This window comes from Arachis hypogaea, chromosome 2 (assembly GCF_003086295.3).
Source record: "Arachis hypogaea cultivar Tifrunner chromosome 2, arahy.Tifrunner.gnm2.J5K5, whole genome shotgun sequence".
NCBI lineage: Eukaryota > Viridiplantae > Streptophyta > Magnoliopsida > Fabales > Fabaceae > Arachis > Arachis hypogaea.
Window position 1 is genome coordinate 22,579,902 of NC_092037.1, and position 23,755 is coordinate 22,603,656.

General features: G+C 35.5%; 1 non-coding gene across 1 annotated transcript; it reads right to left on the reverse strand.

The window, feature by feature from the left end:
* Positions 1-22,830: 22,830 nt before the first annotated feature.
* On the reverse strand, positions 22,831-22,938 carry LOC112766011 (small nucleolar RNA R71). The gene has a single exon (XR_003184056.1). It is a non-coding gene; the product is annotated as a small nucleolar RNA R71 (small nucleolar RNA).
* Positions 22,939-23,755: the final 817 nt, after the last annotated feature.

A 23,755-nucleotide genomic window follows, 5' to 3' on the forward strand; every position in this document is an offset into this window, starting at 1 on the left:
CGCACCTACTAGCGTTTAAACGCAGTAAGGTTAGCAGATGGGCGTTTAACGCCCAGTCTGGCACCATTTTGGGCGTTTAACGCCAGAAAGGGGCACCAGACTGGCGTTAAACGCCAGAAAAGGGCAAGAAGCTGGCGTTAAACGCCAGAAATGGGCACCAGCCCGGCGTTTAACGCCAGAAATGGCTAAAAACGCAATTTTGCTTGCCATTTGGTGCAGGGATGACTTTTCCTTGACACCTCAGGATCTGTGGACCCCACAGGATCCCCACCTACCCTACCACTCTCTCTCTCTTCTTCACCCATTCACCAATCACCTCACCACCCCTTCCCCAAAAACCCTTCACCTATCAAATCCCATCTTTCTCTTCACCACTCACATCCATCCTTCATAAAACCCCACCTACCTCACCATTCAAATTCAAACCACTTTCCCACCCAAACCCACCCATACATAGCCGAACATCACCCTTCCTCCTCTCCTATATAAACCCATCTTCACTCCTTCATTTTCACACAACCTAACACCACTTCTTCCCCTTCTTGGCCGAACACAAAAGCCATTCCCTTCTTCCTCATTTCTTCTTCTTCTACTCCCTTCTTTCTTCTTTTGCTCGAGGACGAGCAAACATTTTAAGTTTGGTGTGGTAAAAGCATTGCTTTTTGTTTTTCCATAACCATTTATGGCATCCAAGGCCGGAGAAACCTCTAGAAAGAGGAAAGGGAAGGCAAAGGCTTCCACCTCCGAGTCATGGGAGATGGAAAGATTCATCTCAAGGGTGCATCAAGACCACTTCTATGAAGTTGTGGCCTTGAAGAAGGTGATCCCCGAGGTCCCTTTTTCACTCAAAAAGAGTGAATATCCGGAGATCCGACATGAGATCCGAAGAAGAGGGTGGGAAGTTCTTACCAACCCCATTCAACAAGTCGGAATCTTAATGGTTCAAGAGTTCTATGCCAATGCATGGATCACCAAGAACCATGATCAAAGTGTGAACCCGGATCCAAAGAATTATCTTACTATGGTTCGGGGGAAATACTTGGATTTTAGTCCGGAAAGTGTAAGGTTGGCATTCAATTTGCCCATGATGCAAGGAGATGAACATCCTTACACTAGAAGGGTCAACTTTGATCAAAGGTCGGACCAAGTCCTCACAATCATTTGTGAAGAGGGCGCCCAATGGAAGAGAGATTCAAGAGAAAAGCCGGTTCAATTGAGAAGGCATGACCTCAAACCTGTGGCTAGGGGATGGTTGGAGTTTATCCAATGCTCAATCATTCCCACTAGCAACCGGTCCGAAGTTACCTTAGACCGGGCTATCATGATTCATAGCATCATGATTGGAGAAGAAATAGAAGTTCATGAGGTTATAGCTCAAGAGCTTTATAAGGTGGCGGACAAGTCCTCTACCTTGGCAAGGTTAGCCTTCCCTCATCTCATTTGTCACCTCTGTTATTCAGTTGGAGTTGACATAGAGGGAGACATCCCTATTGATGAGGACAAGCCCATCACTAAGAAGAGGATGGAGCACACAAGAGATCCCACTCATCATGAGATCCCTGAGATGCCTCAAGGGATGCACTTTCCTCCACAAAACTATTGGGAGCAACTAAACACCTCCCTAGGAGAATTAAGTTCCAACATGGGACAACTAAGGGTGGAGCACCAAGAACACTCTATCATCCTCCATGAAATTAGAGAAGATCAAAGAATCATGAGAGAGGAGCAACAAAGACAAGGAAGAGACATTGAGGAGCTCAAGCACTCCATAGGATCTTCAAGAGGAAGAAAGAGCCGCCATCACTAAGGTGGACCCGTTCTTTAATCTCCTTGTTCTTTAATTTTCTGTTTTTCGAAAATTATGCTTATGTTTATCTATGTTTGTGTCTCGTGATCATTAGTGTCTTAGTGTCTATGCCTTAAAGTTATGAATGTCCTATGAATCCATCACCTTTCTTGAAAAAAAAAATTGTTCTTAATTGAAAAAGAGAAGAATTGCATGAATTTTGAATTTTATAACAGTTTAATTATTTTGATGTGGTGGCAATATTTTTGTTTTCTGAATGTATGCTTAAACAGTGCATATGTCTTTTGAATTTGTGGTTCATGAATGTTGGCTCTTGAAAGAATGATGAAAAAGGAGACATGTTACTGAGGATCTGAAAAATCCTAAAAATGATTCTTGAAGCAAGAAAAAGCAGTGAATACAAAAAAAAAGAAAGAAAACGAAAAAAAAGAGAGAAAATTTCGAAAAAAAAAGAAAAAGAAAGAAAACGAAAGAAATAAAGTTGTGATCCAAGGCAATAAGAGTGTGCTTAAGAACCCTGGACACCTCTAATTGGGGACTCTAGCAAAGCTGAGTCACAATCTGAAAAGGTTCACCCAATTATGTGTCTGTGGCATGTATGTATCCGTTGGTAATACTGGAAGACAGAGTGCTTTGGGCCACGGCCAAGACTCAATAAGTAGCTATGTTCAAGAATCATCATACTTTGCTAGGAGAATCAATAACACTATCTGGATTCTAAGTTCCTAAAGAAGTCAATCATTCTGAATTTCAAAGGATAGAGTGAGATGCCAAAACTATTCAGAGGCAAAAAGCTAAAAGCCCCGCTCATCTAATTAATACTGATCTTCATAGATGTTTTTGGAATTCATTGCATATTCTCTTCTTTTCATATTATTTGATTTTCAGTTGCTTGAGGACAAGCAACAATTTAAGTTTGGTGTTGTGATGAGCGGATAATTTGTACGCTTTTTGGCATTGTTTTTAGTATGTTTTTAGTATGATCTAGTTAGTTTTTAGTATATTTTTATTAGTTTTTAGTCAAAATTCACTTTTCTGGACTTTACTATGAGTTTGTGTGTTTTTCTGTGATTTTAGGTATTTTCTGGCTGAAATTGAGGGACCTGAGCAAAAATCTGATTCAGAGACTAAAAAGGACTGCAGATGCTGTTGGATTCTGACCTCCCTGCACTCGAAGTGGATTTTCTGGAGCTACAGAAGCCCAATTGGCGCGCTCTCAACGGCGTTGGAAAGTAGATAGCCTGGGCTTTCCAGCAATATATGATAGTCCATACTTTGCCCAAGATTTAATGGCCCAAACCGGCGTTCAACGTCACCCTCAGGAATTCCAGCGTTAAACGCCGGAACTGGCACAAGAATGGGAGTTAAACGCCCAAACTGGCATAAAAGCTGGCATTTAACTCCAAGAAGAGTCTCTACACGAAAATGCTTCATTACTCAGCCCAAGCACACACCAAGTGGGCCCGAAAGTAGATTTTTATGTCATTTACTCATCTCTGTACACCCTAGGCTACTAGTTTTCTATAAGTAGGACATTATACTATTGTATTTTCATCTTGGTATCTTTGGATCTGAGATCATCTTGGTTCTTCTGGTTCTCTCTCTGGGACCAAAACCAATGATCACTTTTGTTCTTATGTATTTTCAGCGGTGGAGTTTCTACACACCATAGATTAAGGTGTGGAGCTCTGCTGTACCTCGAGTATTAATGCAATTACTATTGTTCTTCTATTCAATTCCGCTTGTTCTTGTTCTAAGATATCACTTGTTCTTCAACTTGATGAATGTGATGATCCGTGACACTCATCATCATTCTCACCTATGAACGTGTGACTGACAACCACCTCCGTTCTACCTTCGATTGGGTGAATATCTCTTGGATTCCTGATACACGATGCATGGTTGATCGCCTGACAAACGAGTGCTCGCCTGACAAACGAGCCAGCCATTCCGTGAGATCAGAGTCTTCGTGGTATAGGCTAGAACTGATGGTGGCATTCAAGAGAATCCGGAAGGTCTAACCTTGTCTATGGTATTCTGAGTAGGATTCAATGATTGAATGATTGTGACGTGCTTCAAACTCCTGAGGGCGGGGCGTTAGTGACAGACGCAAAAGAATCACTGGATTCTATTCCGGCCTGATCGAGAACCGACAGATGGATAGCCGTGCCGTGACAGGGTGCGTTGAACATTTCCACTGAGAGGATGGGAGGTAGCCACTGACAACGGTGAAACCCTTGCTTAAGCTTGCCATGGAAAGGAGTAAGAAGGATTGGATGAAGACAGTAGGAAAGCAGAGAGACGGAAGGGAAGGCATCTTCATACGCTTATCTGATGTTTCTACCAATGAATTACATAAGTATCTCTATCTTTATCTTTATGTTTTATGCGTTTATCACCATACCCATTTGAGTTTGCCTGAATAAGATTTACAAGGTAACCATAGCTTGCTTCATACCAACAATCTCTGTGGGATCGACCCTTACTCGCGTAAAGTTTATTACTTGGACGACCCAGTGCACTTGCTGGTTAGTTGTGCGAAGTTGTGTTTATGCCATGGTATTGAGCACCAAGTTTTTGGGGTTCATTATCGGGGATTATGAGAGTTGTGAAAAGTATTGTTCACAATTTCGCGCACCAACTATCGACACCGACCTCCAACTTCGCAAACAACTCGTGAATTCGGATCTCTAGAAAACTCCTAACACAATGGAACAGAACCCTAATATCTTCATCAGCCGCTAGCACAAAGGTATCATACTGAACACCGGTCGAGATAACTGCGATGAAAATCTTGTAGAATAGCTTCTTCACCCACTTGCTACCAAACACGCCAAGCTTCTGCAAGATGCTGTTCTTTAAATCGGACAAAGTGCTTGATGAACTGATGAAGACACTCAGTGGTTCTCTGTTAGTGAACTTCACACCATGGCTTTTGCTTTTTTTAATTTTCCCAGAGCAATGCACTAAGGCAAGAACACTCTCTTCTTCACTTGTCATTATGGGAATGATCTCTTATGCAGCTTGAATATCACCCACATATATATAGAGTTTCGGTCTTCCTAAATCGTGGCAACCTATAATATTTTATGCCCATAATTTCTCCTTCATAAACCGTTGTAGCCTACAACATTTTACTATCACCTCGCAGCCTTAGTAAACCGTGGTGGCCTGCCACGGTTTACACACAAAACCAACCATTCATAAACTGTTGCTGGCTGTCACGGTTTATGTACAACTTGAAAACCGTGGTAGCTTCCCATGGATTACATAAAAAGGTGAAAATGCACATGTACGTAACCTGTTTCTATTTTGTGTATTTGAGTAAAGCTTTCACCAACTTTATTGATTTGGGTAAATTGTCCCCTAAACCGTGGTAACCCACAATATTTTATGCCCATAATTTCTCCTTCATAAACCGTTGTAGCCTACAACGTTTTACTATCACCTCGCAGCCTTAGTAAACCGTGGTGGCCTGCCACAATTTACACACAAAACCAACTATTTATAAACCGTTGCTGGCTGTCACGGTTTATGTACAACTTAAAAATCGTGGTAGCTTTTCACGGATTACATAGAAAGGTGAAAATGTACATGTACGTAACCTGTTTCGGTTTTGTGTATTTAAATAAAGTTTTCACCAACTTTATTTATTTGGATAAATTGTCCAAAATAAAATATGGACTCAGGATCCAAAATATGTACAATGGGCGAATTGGTAACCGAATATCCAAGATATAGTCTTTTTTTTATTTGGGTGGTGTTTGATAGAACATATGGGTATAAGCTGATTATTGGATTGTTAAGAACTCACGAGATTGAATGGAGTGAAAGAGAGTACATAAGGATGAAAAAAAAAACATATATGCTAGTCTTGGATTATATAGAATTGCCATGAATGTTTGTTATTCCACTACATAACTGTTTTTCGGTGAATTCAAGTTTTTTTATGAGTATTTTGAGAGTACTTTTTAAAATATTTAAAATATTTATTTTAAAAAAAATATATTTAAAAATATACTTTTAGAATATTTGTTAGTAAGATTTTTGTAATATTTATAATAATTAATCCTTCTTTGTTATTTTCTTTAAATTTCGATGGTATTTATATATTTATAAATAAAAATTTTAAATTTTTATTTTAATTAATAAATAAATTAAAAATTAAATTTTTTATTAAAAAATGTCTTTTTGATAAATAGTGAATAAATATATTTGTTTTTATTGAAATAATTTAAATTATTAATTAAATATACTTGTGTATATATATAGAAGAAGGAATTGTTATAAATATTATTTATAATTATTTTAAAAAAGTATTATATTTAATAAATTTATTGTTTCCTAAATATTATTGTGTGATATTATTAGAATAATTTTATATTATATAAATACTATTTTACTATACCAACATAAAAGATGGCGTTATTAAATTAAGTATGTGCCTAGAGTGTAACCAATTTATTTTTACAAGCGCATGACTTAATTTAATAATGTCATTTTTTTAATTAGCTTTGCACTACTTATAAATAACTAGTACAACAACACAATTATATTTATTTTTATTGAATTAAACTAAATTATTAATTTAAAATAGAATCATCTAAATTTTAAATGAAATATTTTTATAATTTTAAAATTTAAAATTATTTGAATTAAAATGAATGACCATATCTCGGATACTGAATCATCCATCTTCTCACGCTGATTAGAGTCTCAGTATTCGAGATGTGTTTAATTTTTGGAATATATGACCAATTGTGTGTTTATGTAATTATGTTGTACTTTATGTATTTTTGTAAATTTTATATTTATTTAATTTAAATATAAAAAATCCGATATTTGTTCCAACAAAAATTTTAAAACTCAACTTTTTTTTCGACCAATTAGATGAGTATGGAGATATTATGTCATTTGAATTATAACTTATTCGCAAAACTCAACTTCTATTGCAACAAATAAAATAGACAAAATTTTATTTATTTAAAACATCATTTATATTCTTCATTTATATTTTTTATTGATTATAAAAATCAACTTCATTAATATTATTATACCTAAATGACATATCAACTAAGAGATTAAGAAAAAAATAAACGAATTCAAAACATTTATAAATGAAAAATATATATACAAAAATAAATTAAAAAAACAAAAGAAAATACATATGGTTAAACCTTGGACTCTATCTAAGATTGCACCTCTTCTTTTCGCTAAGCCAAGCATGCACTTTAATATATTATAGATTAATAATAATATATATTATAGGTCAAATTCATACGTGTAAATGAGATTTTATTAAAATAATTTAAAGTCATGGTTATTCATGTAATTTAACTTATGTTTAATTTTCTTTTAAAGTTTTAATTATTTCTTATTTTTTATCAACGATTTATTTTATTTCAATTTTTTATTTTTTCAGCTATTTTTATTCTTTCTTTAGAAAATTACTTCAAACTTTATCTATATGTTACTTTCTTCCAATTTTTTTCGGATTAGACCACTAAAGTAAGAGCTAATAATTTATATTAATTATATATATCATATTAAAACAATGAAAGTTATATATAATTTATTTATTTTAAATAATATGAAGTATTAAACATAAAAAATATTTATATTATTTTTTATTTTTTAATAAATATTGTATTATAATTTTATATATTTATATAATTATTGTTGAGTTCAGAGACGAAAGTAGGTTGAAGTTTAGCGAGGAGTGGTGCACGAAATTGTGATCAATACTTTTCACAACTCAAATAATCCCTGGTAATGAATCCAAAAACTTGGTGCTCAATACCATGGCATAAACACAACTTCGCACAACTAACCAGCAAGTGTACTGGGTCGTCCAAGTAATAAACCTTACGCGAGTAAGGGTCGATCCCACAGAGATTGTTGGTATGAAGCAAGCTATGGTCACCTTGTAAATCTTAGTCAGGCAAACTCAAATGGGTATGAATGATGAATAAAACATAAAGATAAAGATAGAGATACTTATGCAATTCATTGGTGGGAATTTCAGATAAGCGTATGGAGATGCTGTGTTCCTTCCGTCTCTCTGCTTTCCTACTGTCTTCATCCAATCCTTCTTACTCCTTTCCATGGCAAGCTGTATGTAAGGGTTTCACCGTTGTCAATGGCTACCTCCCATCCTCTCAGTGAAAATGTTCAACACACCCTCTCACGGCACGGCTAATCATCTGTCGGTTCTCAATCAGGTTGGAATAGAATCCAATGATTCTTTTGCGTCTGTCACTAACGCCCAGCCTTCAGGAGTTTGAAGCTCGTCACAGTCATTCAATCATTGAATCCTACTCAGAATACCACAGACAAGGTTTAGACCTTCCGGATTCTCTTGAATGCCGCCATCAATTCTAGCTTATACCACGAAGATTCTGGTTAAGAAATCCAAGAGATATCCACCCAATCTAAGGTAGAACGGAGGTGGTTGTCAGGCACACGTTCATAGGTGAGAATGATGATGAGTGTCACGGATCATCACATTCATCAAGTTGAAGAACAAGTGATATGTTAGAACAAGAACAAGCGGAATTGAATGGAAGAACAATAGTAATTGCATTAATACTCGAGGTACAGCAGAGCTCCACACCTTAATCTATGGTGTGTAGAAACTCCACCGTTGAAAATACATAAGGACAAGGTCTAGGCATGGCCGTGAGGCCAGCCCCAATGATCAAAAGATTCAAAGATCTCAAGATCTGATCTAAGAACTAGATGTCCAAAAAGATGAAAATACAATAGTAAAAGGTCCTACTTATAGAGAACTAGTAGCCTAGGGTTTACAGAGATGAGTAAATGACATAAAAATCTACTTCTGGGCCCACTTGGTGTGTGCTTGGGCTGAGCATTGAAGCATTTTCGTGTAGAGACTCTTCTTGGAGTTAAACGCCAGCTTTTGTGCCAGTTTGGGCGTTTAACTCCCATTCTTGTGCCAGTTCCGGCGTTTAACGCTGGGAATTCTGATGGTGACTTTGAACGCCAGTTTGGGCCATCAAATCTTGGACAAAGTATGGACTATCATATATTGCTGGAAAGCCTAGGATGTCTACTTTCCAACGTCGTTGAGAGGGCGCCAATTGGGCTTCTGTAACTCCAGAAAATCCACTTCGAGTGCAGGAAGGTCAGAATCCAATAGCATCTGCAGTCCTTTTTAGTCTCTGAATCAGATTTTTGCTCAGGTCCCTCAATTTCAGCCAGAAAATACCTGAAATCACAGAAAAATACACAAACTCATAGTAAAGTCCAGAAAAGTGAATTTTAACTAAAAATTAATAAAAATATACTAAAAACTAACTAGATCATACTAAAAACATACTAAAACAATGCCAAAAAGCGTACAAATTATCCGCTCATCAAGGAGCCAAAAATTAATCTTGTAACAAAAAAAGAGTAAAATAAAATTTTTAAAGGAGGCTAAAGTAAAATTTATACACAATTTATAAAGAAAATTTAAAATTTGGGAGGGGCCATTGCCCTCCTTTTGCTATATGTGACTCTGCTCCTGGTTGAGTTAAACGGTTTGACTACTGATCTACCGGTTGAACTATTAACCTAGTGACCCAATAATTTCATCGAGTTAATTATCAGTTCGGTTTTAATAATTATGACAAGAACATATGACAAGAATAAAAAAAAACTCTAACAACAACCAAAAATAAAAAAAGAAAATAAACACCATATGAAAAAACTTTGTCCATTAATTAAAATAAATACAAAAATAAAAATAACAATTGAATATGTAGTTTTATATAACTTTAATATCAAAATTTTTGTATTACAAAATATTTTAAACAAAAAATACATCAAATTTTAATATTAGTTTATATATATTTTAATTAATTTTTAAACAATATAATACTTATTAAAATATATTTTATACTATCATTAATTTACTACCTGGCGTATCACACAGAGCTCAATCTAGTTACATTAAACCCTAAGACTTGACTAAATGATACACACACATAAGTTTCCTAAAGAAAACAAACAACAACTACAATGGTCGTTGTCGTTTTGTTAATGTTCTTCATTTGTGGTTGAAGGAGCAAAGTTTATTGGTGTAGTTGCTTCCGTCACGCACAAAGATAAGTGAGTTTTTTATGTAAGCTTTGTTGATGTAATTGTTTTGCATTTATGGGGTTATGACAATAAAGGAATATCATTATTATTGTTGCATGTTTTGTGGGTAAAAGTTGGTTTTGTGAGGTTAGGGTTAAAATAATATTGTTTAGAATTTATATTTTTGTGGAAGGTTTGGTAATGTGGGTTATTAGTGTGTTTGAGAAAAAAAATTCTATTAAAAATTATGGGCTAGTATACTCAAAATCATACTTTTAAAATTTTTTAGATGGATGATGTGTATGTTCTTTCTGTATTCTATCATAGGGACAACTTTGCTATAACATCTAGTGGTGAGTTAGTGCATCTACATAGTTAAATCGAGAAGTTTTAAACAATCAATTTGGATTTTGTTAATTTTGGGAATTTGATCACTTTGAATGGGAGTTTTGAAGCAACGATTTGAATTATCTTCATGTAATTTCAAGGTTACGAATTTATACCGTGAAAACAGTTACTAATGTAATTATTAGGTTAGAATTGTATACATTACACTCTTTGTGGTCATTTTTTAGATCCTATGTTAACACAAAATGCTTATGATGTTTATGCACCTTGTTCAAAAGATTAGGTTATCAATCATATAAGAAAATTTACTAGTATGATCTAATTAGCAGTGATATTGAGTTTAGACTGCATATTTTGAAAGGAGATGAAGGGATTAACTAAATATAAAAAAATAAGATGAAGAATGTAGACACTCATGAATTCTACATATAGTTTGATAATTATGTTGATTATCCTAAACTAGTAAAGGGTGCTGAAAAAGAAGTCCTTCCATAAGAAAATGTAATAGAAGATGTTGATCTAGTTGAGGTTGAGGACTTATGTGACAATTCTGACTCATCCACTAATGATGGATACGAGAGTGTAAATGATGAATTGTATAATTATTAGTAGATGAGTTGAATAAACCTCTTTTCCTTTGTTATGAAAGTGACAGTAATAAGGAAGTTCACAATGACAAAGAAGATAATAGTGATAAAAGAAAAAGAGCTAGCAAAGAGAAGAAGAAACAAGTGTCTCTAGGATCTAAGAAAAAAAAGCGAGTCAAGGAAAAAGACAAAATAAAAGCATAGGAAGAAGGGAGGTTTTGTTTTTTGGTCAAGTAGATTGGATAATCCTCAATCCTATACATTACAAACTCACCTACACTACACACAATATTTAAGGGTTCTATACATTACTTGGCCTAGCCAAGTCCTGAACCTGGAGCATGAGAAGATGATTGAGTCAAGAAAAATGGAAACAAGTGGACAAGGTTCTTTAAGGAATATTGGGCCTACTGATTAGCCTACAAATTTGTGCCTGATGTGGAGCCTAATATACGATCAACCATTGGGTTCTATGTGAGTGAGGTAGATTCAGATGGTAATGACATTGATCATGAATACCAATTTGAAGAACTACATAATCCTCTCTCATCCAAAAATAAAAGCATTTGACACCATTGACTTGAGTTTGATGAAGAATATGAATTTAGAGGGAGAATATTTGGGTCAGTTACTAGTTTTACCACAATTGAGAGCAACAAATAATCTCAGAACAACAAGGTAGACTCCATTTAAGCTTTCACAACAAACTCTATTAATGGAAGTCTAATTCAAACTTCATATTAGACCCAACTTCCTATCATCAGGTCCATTGGCCCAATCAATTCTTTCTCCATTTTTTACAATAACTCAATCCCAAATTGTTCCACCTGTAACAATCCAAGTCACTACAAGGTCGAGTAAAAAAACAATTAAGGAGACCTTGGTATTAGCTAGCAATGGTAGCACTAGGCTATTTAAGTTTATTTCTAACTTTGGATCAGATCCAGCGATCCAAAGAAGTAATCAAATGTAACAAATTTGTTATTTTGAAAATAGATTTATGTTTGTAGTAGTTATTGGTAAACTTGAATTGAGGGGTTTTTTTATTTTAATAAATAAAATAAATATGATAATTATCGTAATAAATAATTTAAAAAATATTTACTGATTAAAATTTTTCAGTCTTATCTCGTTCACACTATAAACGAGATGACATTGCACGTATCTCATTTACAGCGTAAACGAGATAAGGACTGTCCACGCCTATAAGTAGAAGTCATTTACAGCTTCATTCCAGGCCCCAATTTGACTTTGTCAACCTTTTTCTCTCTTCTTTTGACCCTTTCTTACCATATTTTAGATTAATACAATGATGGCGTGCCATGTGGGGAACGATGGAGACATCAACAGGCTGAACGTGACATCGCATTACGTCAGGACGACCGACTTCAAGGTTAGTTGTGTTTTGTATGTTTAATATAATTATGTGGCCATTGTTTGGGTAGTCCTGAAGAGACAGAATATAGTTAAATGGTTTAGGGATAGGTCTGTAGGAGGAATTTAGAACTCTATTTGCTTGTGCAAGGTTGTTATGACATAATTATTAGTTTGAAACTCTGTTTTACTTGTTCTAGGTTGTTAGTATTTATAACGTTCTAGTTAGGGTTTAGTTAATATGGAATATGTAATTTAGAGACATGTGTAGGCTAGAAACATCGAAGCATGTGCTTAAGTAGAAGTAGCTGTAAATTAGATAGAAATATTTGCATAACCTCTAATGTGCTGTGTATCACGTTAAGCTGATCTAATTACTAAACCAAAAAAACCAGTATCTTGCTGAATTTTTTTTAAGCATGATTTTTTTTATTCTTCAAAGGCCTCGTCTTCTACTGCCTCGGCAAGTGAGTCATACCCTTCCTCCACCCAACATTAGCGCCCCGTATTCGGCTGAGGCCGGATTTGGCGACATAGTTCCCCTCAGGGACTTCACTTTTGACAATTCTCATGTCCACGCGTGACCCACGTGCACGTGTGACATGAGGTTTACACCCACGCGTACGCATGACAAAGGGATGCACGTGTGAGCTGCAGTTTTACATCTCCACGCGCACGCATGAGTCACGCGTACGCGTGGACCCTATTTCAGCAAAAATGCTTTTTAATGTTTTAAACTATATTTTAAACCTCTAAATCTCCATTTTCATTCCTTTAGTCGTGAATAGTAGTATTACACCTGATAATCAGATGAAGTTAGGGAATGGGGATGACTTGGAGATGGAGTAAAATTGAGAAGTGATGAATTGGTTATGAAATGTTATGGACGATCATTTATGATACTTGACTTGATAATCAAATGAATGATTATGTATAAAACTTGGCTTGAATGATTTAATGATCTGATATACAAGGTTCCCTGGATAAAGTGTCATGACTTGCCACCACGTGTACCAGGCTGAAAACTTGATACTCTATTGACCCTACGACGTAAGGGTGACCAGACACTATAAATTTCTGGGAATGTAACCCCCATTGAGCAATATTGATTATTTGAGAAAAGCTATGCATATACTCTTGGGGATGCATGTCGAGGGACAGTCTAAGATTTTCAGACTTGTCGGGTTGGCTGGATAACCGACAGATGAGCCTCATCAGCCATAGGACAGGCATGCATTATATGCATATTACTTGAATTACTTGTTTGTACATTAACTGGGTGTGCCTAAGTGTACTTGCCATGCTATATGTATATTTGTTACCTGCAGTATAACCTTCTTGTGTTTGCATTTTCTATTTATCTGTATGTGAAATGCTGACAGAGATGGAGGTATGGAGGAATTACAATATGGAACTTAGATTTAAGGTTAAGTTAAGTTAGGTTTAGATACTCTTAGAAAACCACCTTTTATGGCTTCTGTTTAATACTTTAAACTCTGTAATCTGAGTGTCGGCGTTCTAGGACTGTCTCTGGCATTCCCAGGACCTTATATATTATGTGTGTGGTACCTTTACCATCCTGAGAACCTCCGGTTTTCATCCCATACTATGTTGTTATTTTTCAGATGCAGGTTGAGAGACATCTCACTAAGCGTCTGGATACCTGAGGCGAAGTAGTTACTGGGTTGTTTTGTGTACAGTGATATATATATATATATATATATATATATATATATATATATATATATATATATATATATACTTAGCTCTTTCTCTCCGCATAACCTATTCTTTTTGGTCCTCTTAGAGGCTTATGGAGAGGCATCATTTTGTTATGTACTTCTGTGTGTGTGTGTGTGTGTGTGTGTGTGTATGTGTGTGTAAATATTCTCCGACTAGTCTTGACTTTGCAGGCTGAGTTAGGAGCTTGCTATTTTGTATCTTTGACACTCTATTCCTACTTTTATTATCTTATGTTTAATAGTTATAGTTTTCTTAGCACACAAGTGAACTCATTCTTTGAACGTTGCACTTTTATTTTTGTGATTTTTATTTCCCCTATTCTTCAAGGCTCCTAGCATACTACAATCTTTCTGCTATTACATGTATACGTTTGATTTTAGAGGTCATAATACCATACCACCTCTGTTCTACGACTTACGCGTAAAGCTTTGTATGGTAGGGTGTTACATGCGTGCCATCCACAGATACAAATGGTTTTCAATGCTTGAAGGCCTCGAAACATGACGGGAAAGCCCAAAAAACTTTGTCAAACATGCTACACTCGCGTACCAGGAGGTGTCCATCATAGAACAGTTTGACGCGTAGGTCACAAATGGTTCTAAGAAAATAGCTCTGCAGTGCGTTAAGCAGCTTCGGCACCTTGTTGTACGACTCTTTCCAATCTTTGTTGATCTGTGCAATTGCCTTCTGTTTTGCCATCCACACCTTTCTGTAGGAGGGTTTGAAGTGATAGCTTGCCTGGACCGCACCTTACAAAATCGGAATACTGACAGAGGGGTTGGATTGTATCAACAGCATTATGACCCTGCAGATGAGGCTGCTACCTAACTGAAGATGGTCTTGCCCCGTGGTCGGTGCTAGACAACTGTTTGCTCCACCAACCCTCCAAATCTCCCTGAACACAACAAAATAGTATTGCTACAGCCATATCTCAAACCTACTTAATATATCATATAGAAGTACTCAAAAGCACAATTAAAGTTGAACTTACCAGTATCCGAGGTTCTGCCGAAGGGCCACACGAAGGCTCCATTGACACACATCGTTAGCTTGACGGAACTTCACATGGTACTTTAACCGGGAAATAGAGTGTAATCCTCTTCATCCGTGTCGGGAAACAGAGTCCTCTCATGCATGGCATCACAATCCAGACTGTGATAGTGACTTGGAACTATCGATAGCACCGGAATTGGGTGAGGTGTAGGCAGGACATGGCGCGCCACAGTTTTGGCAGATGTCTCTGGAACAAACTCATCTTCATCGCCACCATCGAACGAATCACTGTCTGCACTATCGGCCACGTAATCATCGTCTGACTCCTCCTTGCTCTCCTCTGCCTCATCCACTGGAATGGTGACATGAATGGGCAGTGGTGCGAGAGGTCGGTCGTCCTGTACATAGGTCGAGTGTATGCAACCACCACGACCACCATGTCCCACCTCGGCGAAAAGCTCCATTACCTGCTCCACCATGATCCTCCCATGGATGTCGAACATCAGTCGCACATGTTCGTCCCCTTGAAATCGGAATAGTCGAAACCAGAAGACTCTGTTGCCTATGGGTGCCAGCAACTTATACCCCACCCTTCCAATCTCTCTCACTTCTCTACCACCGAGCTTGCTCAATATCAAACTCTTCAAATCCGACAACATATTCACACGCTGAGTACAAAACAATATCAGATTCTCACACTCAAACGTCACCCCCTTGTTGCCATTTCTCATACAACAATTGGGATAAACAAGCACAACTATGTAAGGAAGGTTGTCGGCCATTGATTCCTTGTTTTTGTTAGATAAACGAGACAAAAAATGATATGAAATGTGTGTGGAGAACACCAAGGGTTACACATCCTTTTATAGTAATCAAAAATTTGTCTTCTGCTATCTCGTTTACAGTGTAAACGAGATACGTGTATTTCGTTTACCGTATAAACGAGATAACCACATGTCATGCTGATCAGTCTTATCTCGTTTACACTGAAAACAAGATAAGACTGAAGAATTTAAATTGGTAAATATTTTATAAATTATTTATTATGGTAATTATCATATTTATTTTATTTATTAAAATAAAAAATCCTGAATTGAGCCATATAAGTTATGTTTCTAGCAAACGCTATTTTATGTTTTACTTTTTTTGTGACACCAAACATATGGATGTTCTTGGACAAACAATTTGGCTATTTTAAAAGGGTTATAATACTTTTAGACTTATCTCTTTGGGTTTAGGTGTTAATATAATGGAATGAATATTATTTTAGTAGAGTTGTTATAGATGTTCTCATATATGACTTTCATTACATGTTAAATAGAAATAACCATGTTCATTCATTACAAGCATTTTTTGTTACAATAAATTTTATAATGGCCTATTTTTCTCATCAATTTTTTTTCTCACCTTCCAACCCTTAACGACAAAAGCAACAACGCGTACAGCAATAAAACCAACAACTATTGCTCACACATTAAAATTTTTTTTCGTTTCTAAAAATACCAACTTTTTCTCCAGATTAGCTAGCCTCTTTTTCAATTGATTCTTGCCAAAATAGTTTTTGACAGTTTCACATCTTCACTATCATTGTCATCGAATGACCTTTTTATGCCCCCAATTTTGCCAACGTAGTTATCAAGCCGCACAAAAAAAGATTGTAGTGATATGAAAGTTTTGGTTGTAGTAAAATGCACAAAACCAAAACTCATACTTAAATCAATTTTATTCAATAAGTAACATACTGATCTCACCTTATAGAAGGGCAACCAAAGAACAATTTGTTCGGGTTGATAGTTATTTTTGACTTGTACAATATGACACACATTCCCATAAGCATTTTGAAGTAATGTTATCTTTCTCCTCTCCTACTTGCACAATATAAATGGTCGATGATACTGCACCTCATCTTGTGATCGATGATCCTCTTTCGTTGGTCATATAAAAAATAATGCAACATCCTAAGTTATAACAACTACACTAGAATTCCCGTCAATTTGAAGAGTTAGGATTCACCAGAAAACAATGTGGTTTTGAAGCATGAGGATCTATTTTTTCTAGCACTCTTTTTTTTGCAACAATCCACCTTAACACCGTAAGGGAGACATGGACGACACAAGTATTCTGACTTCCACAACAACTCACTACATAACCTTTTATTCAAGTAATTGGACGGACGAATTCTAATGTCACGTATTTTAATAAGTGAAAGATAGTTTGTATTTTTGTTGTGTTGATGATTTTTTGTGATGGTGGGGTTGAAAATGAAGATTCGTGGATAGTGGATGACATAATTTTTTAATATATAAGTTATTTTTTATAAAAGAATTTATTGTATTATAAATTTTTGAAATAGTTTTTCTATTATGTGACAAGGATTTTATTTAAAGTTTTTTGTGAAAAATAGATGAGAAATTAAGAATTTTAAAAAATATTAAAAAATTTTGAATTTTTTAAAAAATTAGAAAGATTGGAATAGGGACTAATTGAATATATAATATATAATTTTAGATACTAAATTGAATCATTTAGAAAAAGATAGTACTACTGTTTATGTCACTAGCCTACACATCATTATCCCGTTAGACATGATCGAATTATTTTTTACCACTTTATACTGTTTGTCTACATTAACATATCACATTAGCATAATATTAATGAAAATTATTCAAAAAATTAATTCATCCATGAAATAAAAATTTGAGTTCAAATTAAGAAATGAAAAATTTAAAGATAAATTTAAAACTCGAGACAAATTTCAAAGGTAAATCTAAAAATTTACTTGTAATTTATAAAATATAACTAGTAATAAGAGTGAATACACAATCCGGCCTTGACAATTACCTCGAAAGGATTACGAGATCTCTAACAAAAAAAACACCCAATCCGCCTCATGAACTTTACTTTTATGGGACTGATTAGTCCCTGTACCAAAAAAAATAAAAATAAAAAAACACTGCCACAGGAACTAATCAGTCTCATAAAAGTAAATCTCAGGGACCGGGTTGAATATTTTTTTTTGTTAGTGCCTCGTTGTCTTTCAAAGTAACTGTCAAGGGCCGTTTAGGGGTTTTCTCTAATAATAATTTAGTCAAAGTTAGCTACTACATGTAGATAGTGTATATTGGTCAGATTGGGCTGGGTTTGATTAAACTTGAACGTACTTTAATATATTATGTGGTTTATTTGACTATTTTTAAATAATTCTATCCAACTTAAATTGGCCAGAAAACTAATTGAGTTAAACCGAATCGACTTAATATAAAATTAAAGTTTAATTATTTTATTGGTCCCTAAAGTTTCACTGAATTTTTAGTTAGGTCTTTATATATTTTTCTTTTCAATTGGATCTCTATACCATATTAGATTTTATAATTAAGTCTTTATCGTGACAAAAATATTGGAATTAATGGAATATTCTATTAAACAAAACGAATATATCTAACACTTGATTGAATATTTTGTTTTTTTTAATAAAATATTCTGTTAATTCTAATATTTTTTATCACAATAGAAACTTAATTATAAAATCTAATATGGTATAAGGATCCAATTAAAAAAATATAAAGATTTAATTAAAAATTTAATAAAACTATAAGAACCAATCGTCAACAAAATAATTTAACCTAAAATTAACTTATACAATTTGGTAAATTTTATGACATTTATATCAAAATAAATTATTTTATAAAAAATAATAACATATAATATAAAAACTAATTGAGATATAAATATATAATATTTTTTATTAATTTTATTTTAAAATATATATTTTAATTATAAAATATGATTTTGGACCGAATCGGACTTAATCGAAATAGAATTTGAAGTCAACCCAAAAAACAACAAATTAAAATAATAAATTGAAAGCCGAAAAAATATACTTCTAGTCATATTAAATGTTTGAACATCCATTCATATCTTAAGTTAATATCCTAATTTTCGGTTTCAGCAGGACACGTGTCACAACCCCCACTCATGTTAGGTGAGTGAATTCTCTTATTCAATGCTCATCTTTCATTTTCAATTTTCAACTCCCGTGTTTCACCGGTCTTATTTTATATGTATCTGATGAGCGGATAATTTGTACGTTTTTTGGCATTGTTTTTAGTATGTTTTTAATATGATCTAGTTAGTTTTTAGTATATTTTTATTAGTTTTTAGTTAAAATTCACTTTTCTGGACTTTACTATGAGTTTGTGTGTTTTTCTGTGATTTCAGATATTTTCTGGCTGAAATTGAGGGACCTGAGCAAAAATCTGATTCAGAGACTGAAAAGGACTGCAGATGCTGTTGGATTCTGACCTCCCTGCACTCGAAGTGAATTTTCTGGAGCTACAGAAGCCCAATTGGCGCGCTCTTAACGGCGTTGGAAAGTAGACATCCAGGGCTTTCCAGCAATATATGATAGTCCATACTTTACCCAAGATTTGATGGCCCAAACCGGCTTTCAAAGTCACCTTCAAAATTTCCAGCGTTAAACGCCGGAACTGGCACAAGAATGGGAGTTAAACGCCTAAACTGGCACCAAAGCTGGCGTTTAACTCCAAGAAGAGTCTCTACACGAAAATGCTTCATTGCTCAGCCCAAGCACACACCAAGTGGGCCCGGAAGTGGATTTTTATGTCATTTACTCATCTCTGTAAACCTTAGGCTACTAGTTTTCTATAAGTAGGACTTTTTACTATTGTATTTTCATCTTTTGATCACTTTAGATCTCTAGATCATCTTTGGACATCTTGTTCTTAGATCATTGGGAGGCTGGCCATTTGGCCATGCCTAGACCTTGTTCTTATGTATTTTCAACGGTGGAGTTTCTACACACCATAGATTAAGGTGTGGAGCTCTGCTGTACCTCGAGTATTAATGCAATTACTATTGTTCTTCTATTCAATTCCGCTTGTTCTTGTTCTAAGATATCACTTGTTCTTCAACTTGATGAATGTGATGATCCGTGACACTCATCATCATTCTCACCTATGAATGTGTGACTGACAACCACCTCCGTTCTACCTTCGATTGGGTGAATATCTCTTGGATTCCTGATACACGATGCATGGTTGATCGCCTGACAACCGAGTGCTCGCCTGACAAACGAGCCAGCCATTCCGTGAGATCAGAGTCTTCGTGGTATAGGCTAGAACTGATGGCGGCATTCAAGAGAATCCGGAAGGTCTAACCTTGTCTGTGGTATTCTGAGTAGGATTCAATGATTGAATGACTGTGACGTGCTTCAAACTCCTGAGGGCGGGGCGTTAGTGACAGACGCAAAAGAATCACTGGATTCTATTCCGGCCTGATTGAGAACCGACAGATGGATAGCCGTGCCGTAACAGGGTGCGTTGAACATTTCCACTGAGAGGATAGGAGGTAGCCACTGACAACGGTGAAACCCTTGTTTAAGCTTGCCATGGAAATGAGTAAGAAGGATTGGATGAAGACAGTAGGAAAGCAGAGAGACGGAAGGGACAAGCATCTTCATACGCTTATCTGAAATTCCCACCAATGAATTACATAAGTATCTCTATCTTTATCTTTATGTTTTATTCGTATATCACCCATATCCATTTGAGTTTGCCTGACTAAGATTTACAAGGTGACCATAGCTTGCTTCATACCAACAATCTCCGTGGGATCGACCCTTACTCGCGTAAGGTTTATTACTTGGACGACCCAGTGCACTTGCTGGTTAGTTGTGCGAAGTTGTGTTTATGCCATGGTAAAGAACACCAAGTTTTTGGGGTTCATTATCGGGGATTATGAGAGTTGTGAAAAGTATTGTTCACAACTTCGCGCACCAAGTTTTTGGCGCCGTTGCCGGGGATTGTTCGAGTTTGGACAACTAACATTTCATCTTGTTGCTTAGATTAGGTATTTTTTTTTTCTTCAGAGTTCTTAAGAATGAATTCTAGTGTTTCAAGGTGTTGTTCTTATCATCACCAAAGCTGATTGATCTTCATCAATTTAGCTCTTGAATGCAATGTCCTGCTGAAGCTTGGCTAGCCATGTCTAATTTCTTTAGACTAAAGCTTTAGACTAACATTGCATGATTCCTGGAATTCTCATTAAGAATTTTGATACCTTTATTTTCTTTTCCACTTAATTTTCGAAAAAAATCCAAAAAAAATTGCAAAATCATAAAAACCAAAAATATTTTTATGTTTCTTTTTAACTCTAGTGTCTCATTTTAAGTTTGGTGTCAATTGCATGTTTCTGTTCTCCTTGCATTCATGCATGTATCTTCATTAATCTTCAAGTTGTTCTTGATGATTTCATTGCTCTAATCTTTGAATTCTATTGACTTGAGTGTTTTGTTGTGTCTCATATGCATTCTCATTTTGTTAGTGTCAGTAGTATACAAACTGCTAAGTTTGGTGTCTTGCATGCATTGTTATTTGATTTTAGTTGCATTTTGATTATTCCTCATTATTAAAAATCCAAAAATATTTTTAATTTGTGTCTTTTCAAGTCAATAATACAGAGAATTGAAGATTCAGAACATACTGCAGAGGAATCACATAGAAAAAGCTGGGGCGTTCAAAACGCCCAGTGAAGAAGGACAGACTGGCGTTCAAACGCCAGCCAGGGTACCTGGTTGGGCGTTTAACGCCCAAAAGGGTAGCATTTTGGGCGTTAAACGCCAGAATGTGCACCATTCTGGGCGTTTAACGCCAGGATGGCACAAGAGGGAAGATTTTGTTTTCAAATCAATTTTTTTTAGTTTTCAAAATCTTTTCAAAATCAAATCTTTTTCAAATCATATATTTTCAATCAAATCTTTTTCAAAATCAATTTCTTTCTATTTTCAAAAATACTTGCTATCAATTAATGATTTGATTCAACATTTCAAGTATGTTGCCTTTTCTGTTGAGAAAGGTTTAATGTTTGAATCATATCTTTTCTTGATAGCCAAGTCATTAATTTCAAAATCAAATCTTTTTAAAATGTTTTTCAAATCATATCTTCTCAATCACATCTTTTTAAAACCAATCATATCTTCTTAACCACATCTTTTTCAAAATAGTTCTCAATCAAATCTTTTTGATTTCTAATTTCAAAATCTTTTTCAAAAATCACTTGATTTCTTTTTCACTCTTGATTTTCGAAAATCAATTAATGTTTTTCAAAATGTTTTTAAAATACTTTACTTAATTTTCGTAAATGTCTTCTCATCTTCTCATATCCTTCTATTTATGGACTAACACTACTCTTTAATACACAATTCGAACTCCATCTTTCTTGATAAGTTCGAATTTTCTACCTCTGTCTTCCATTTTTCTTTTCTTCTGACACCTCAAGGAATCTCTATACTGTGACATAGAGAATTCCACATTTTCTTGTTCTCTTCTCTTTCTTATGAGCAGGAGCAAGGACAAAAGCATTCTTGTTGAGGCTGATCCTGAACCTGAAAGGACCTTGAAAAGAAAGCTAAGAGAAGCCAAGGCACAACTCTCTGTAGAGGACCTAACAGAAATCTTCAAAGAAGAAGAACACATGGCAGCCGAAAATAACAACAATGCCAACAATGCAAGGAAGGTGCTGGGTGACTTTACTGCACCTACTCCCGACTTCTATGGGAGAAGCATCTCTATCCCTACCATCGGAGCAAACAACTTTGAGCTTAAGCCTCAATTAGTTTCTCTAATGCAACAGAATTGCAAGTTCCATGGACTTCCATTGGAAGATCCTCATCAGTTTTTAGCTGAGTTCTTGCAAATCTGTGACACTGTCAAGACTAATGGGGTTGACCCTCAGATCTACAGACTTATGCTATTCCCTTTTGCTGTAAGAGACAGAGCTAGAACATGGTTGGACTCACAACCTAAAGAAAGCCTGGACTCTTGGGAAAAGCTAGTTAATGCCTTCTTGGCAAAGTTCTTTCCACCTCAAAAATTGAGTAAGCTTAGAGTGGAAGTCCAAACCTTCAGACAGAAGGAAGGAGAATCCCTCTATGAAGCTTGGGAAAGATACAAACAATTAATCAGAAAGTGCCCTTCTGATATGCTTTCTGAATGGAGCATCATAGGTATTTTCTATGATGGTCTCTCTGAACTGTCCAAGATGTCTTTGGATAGCTCTGCTGGAGGATCTCTTCATCTGAAGAAGACGCCTACAGAGGCTCAAGAGCTGATTGAAATGGTTGCAAATAACCAATTCATGTACACTTCTGAAAGGAATCCTGTGAACAATGGGACTAGTCAGAAGAAAGGAGTTTTTGAGATTGACACTCTGAATGCCATATTGGCTCAGAACAAAATATTGACTCAACAAGTCAATATGATTTCTCAAAGTCTGTCTGGAATGCAAAATGCACCAAGCAGTACTAAAGAAGCTTCATCTGAGGAAGAAGCTTATGATCCTGAGAACCCTTCAATGGAAGAGGTGAATTACATGGGAGAACCCTATGGAAACACCTATAATCCTTCATGGAGAAATCATCCAAATCTCTCATGGAAGGATCAACAGAGACCTCAACAAGGTTTCAACAATAATAATGGTGGAAGAAACAGGTTTAGCAATAGCAAGCCTTTTCCATCATCTTCTCAGCAACAGACAGAGAGTTCTAAGCAGAGTAACTCTGACTTAGCAACCATGGTCTCTGATCTAATCAAAACCACTCAAAGTTTCATGACTGAAACAAGGTCCTCCATTAGAAATTTGGAGGCACAAGTGGGTCAGCTGAGCAAGAAAGTTACTGAACTCCCTCCTAGTACGCTCCCAAGCAATACAGAAGAAAATCCAAAAGGAGAGTGCAAGGCCATCAACATGGCCGAATTTTGGGAGGAAGGAGAGGCAGTGAACGCCACTGAGGAAGACCTCAATG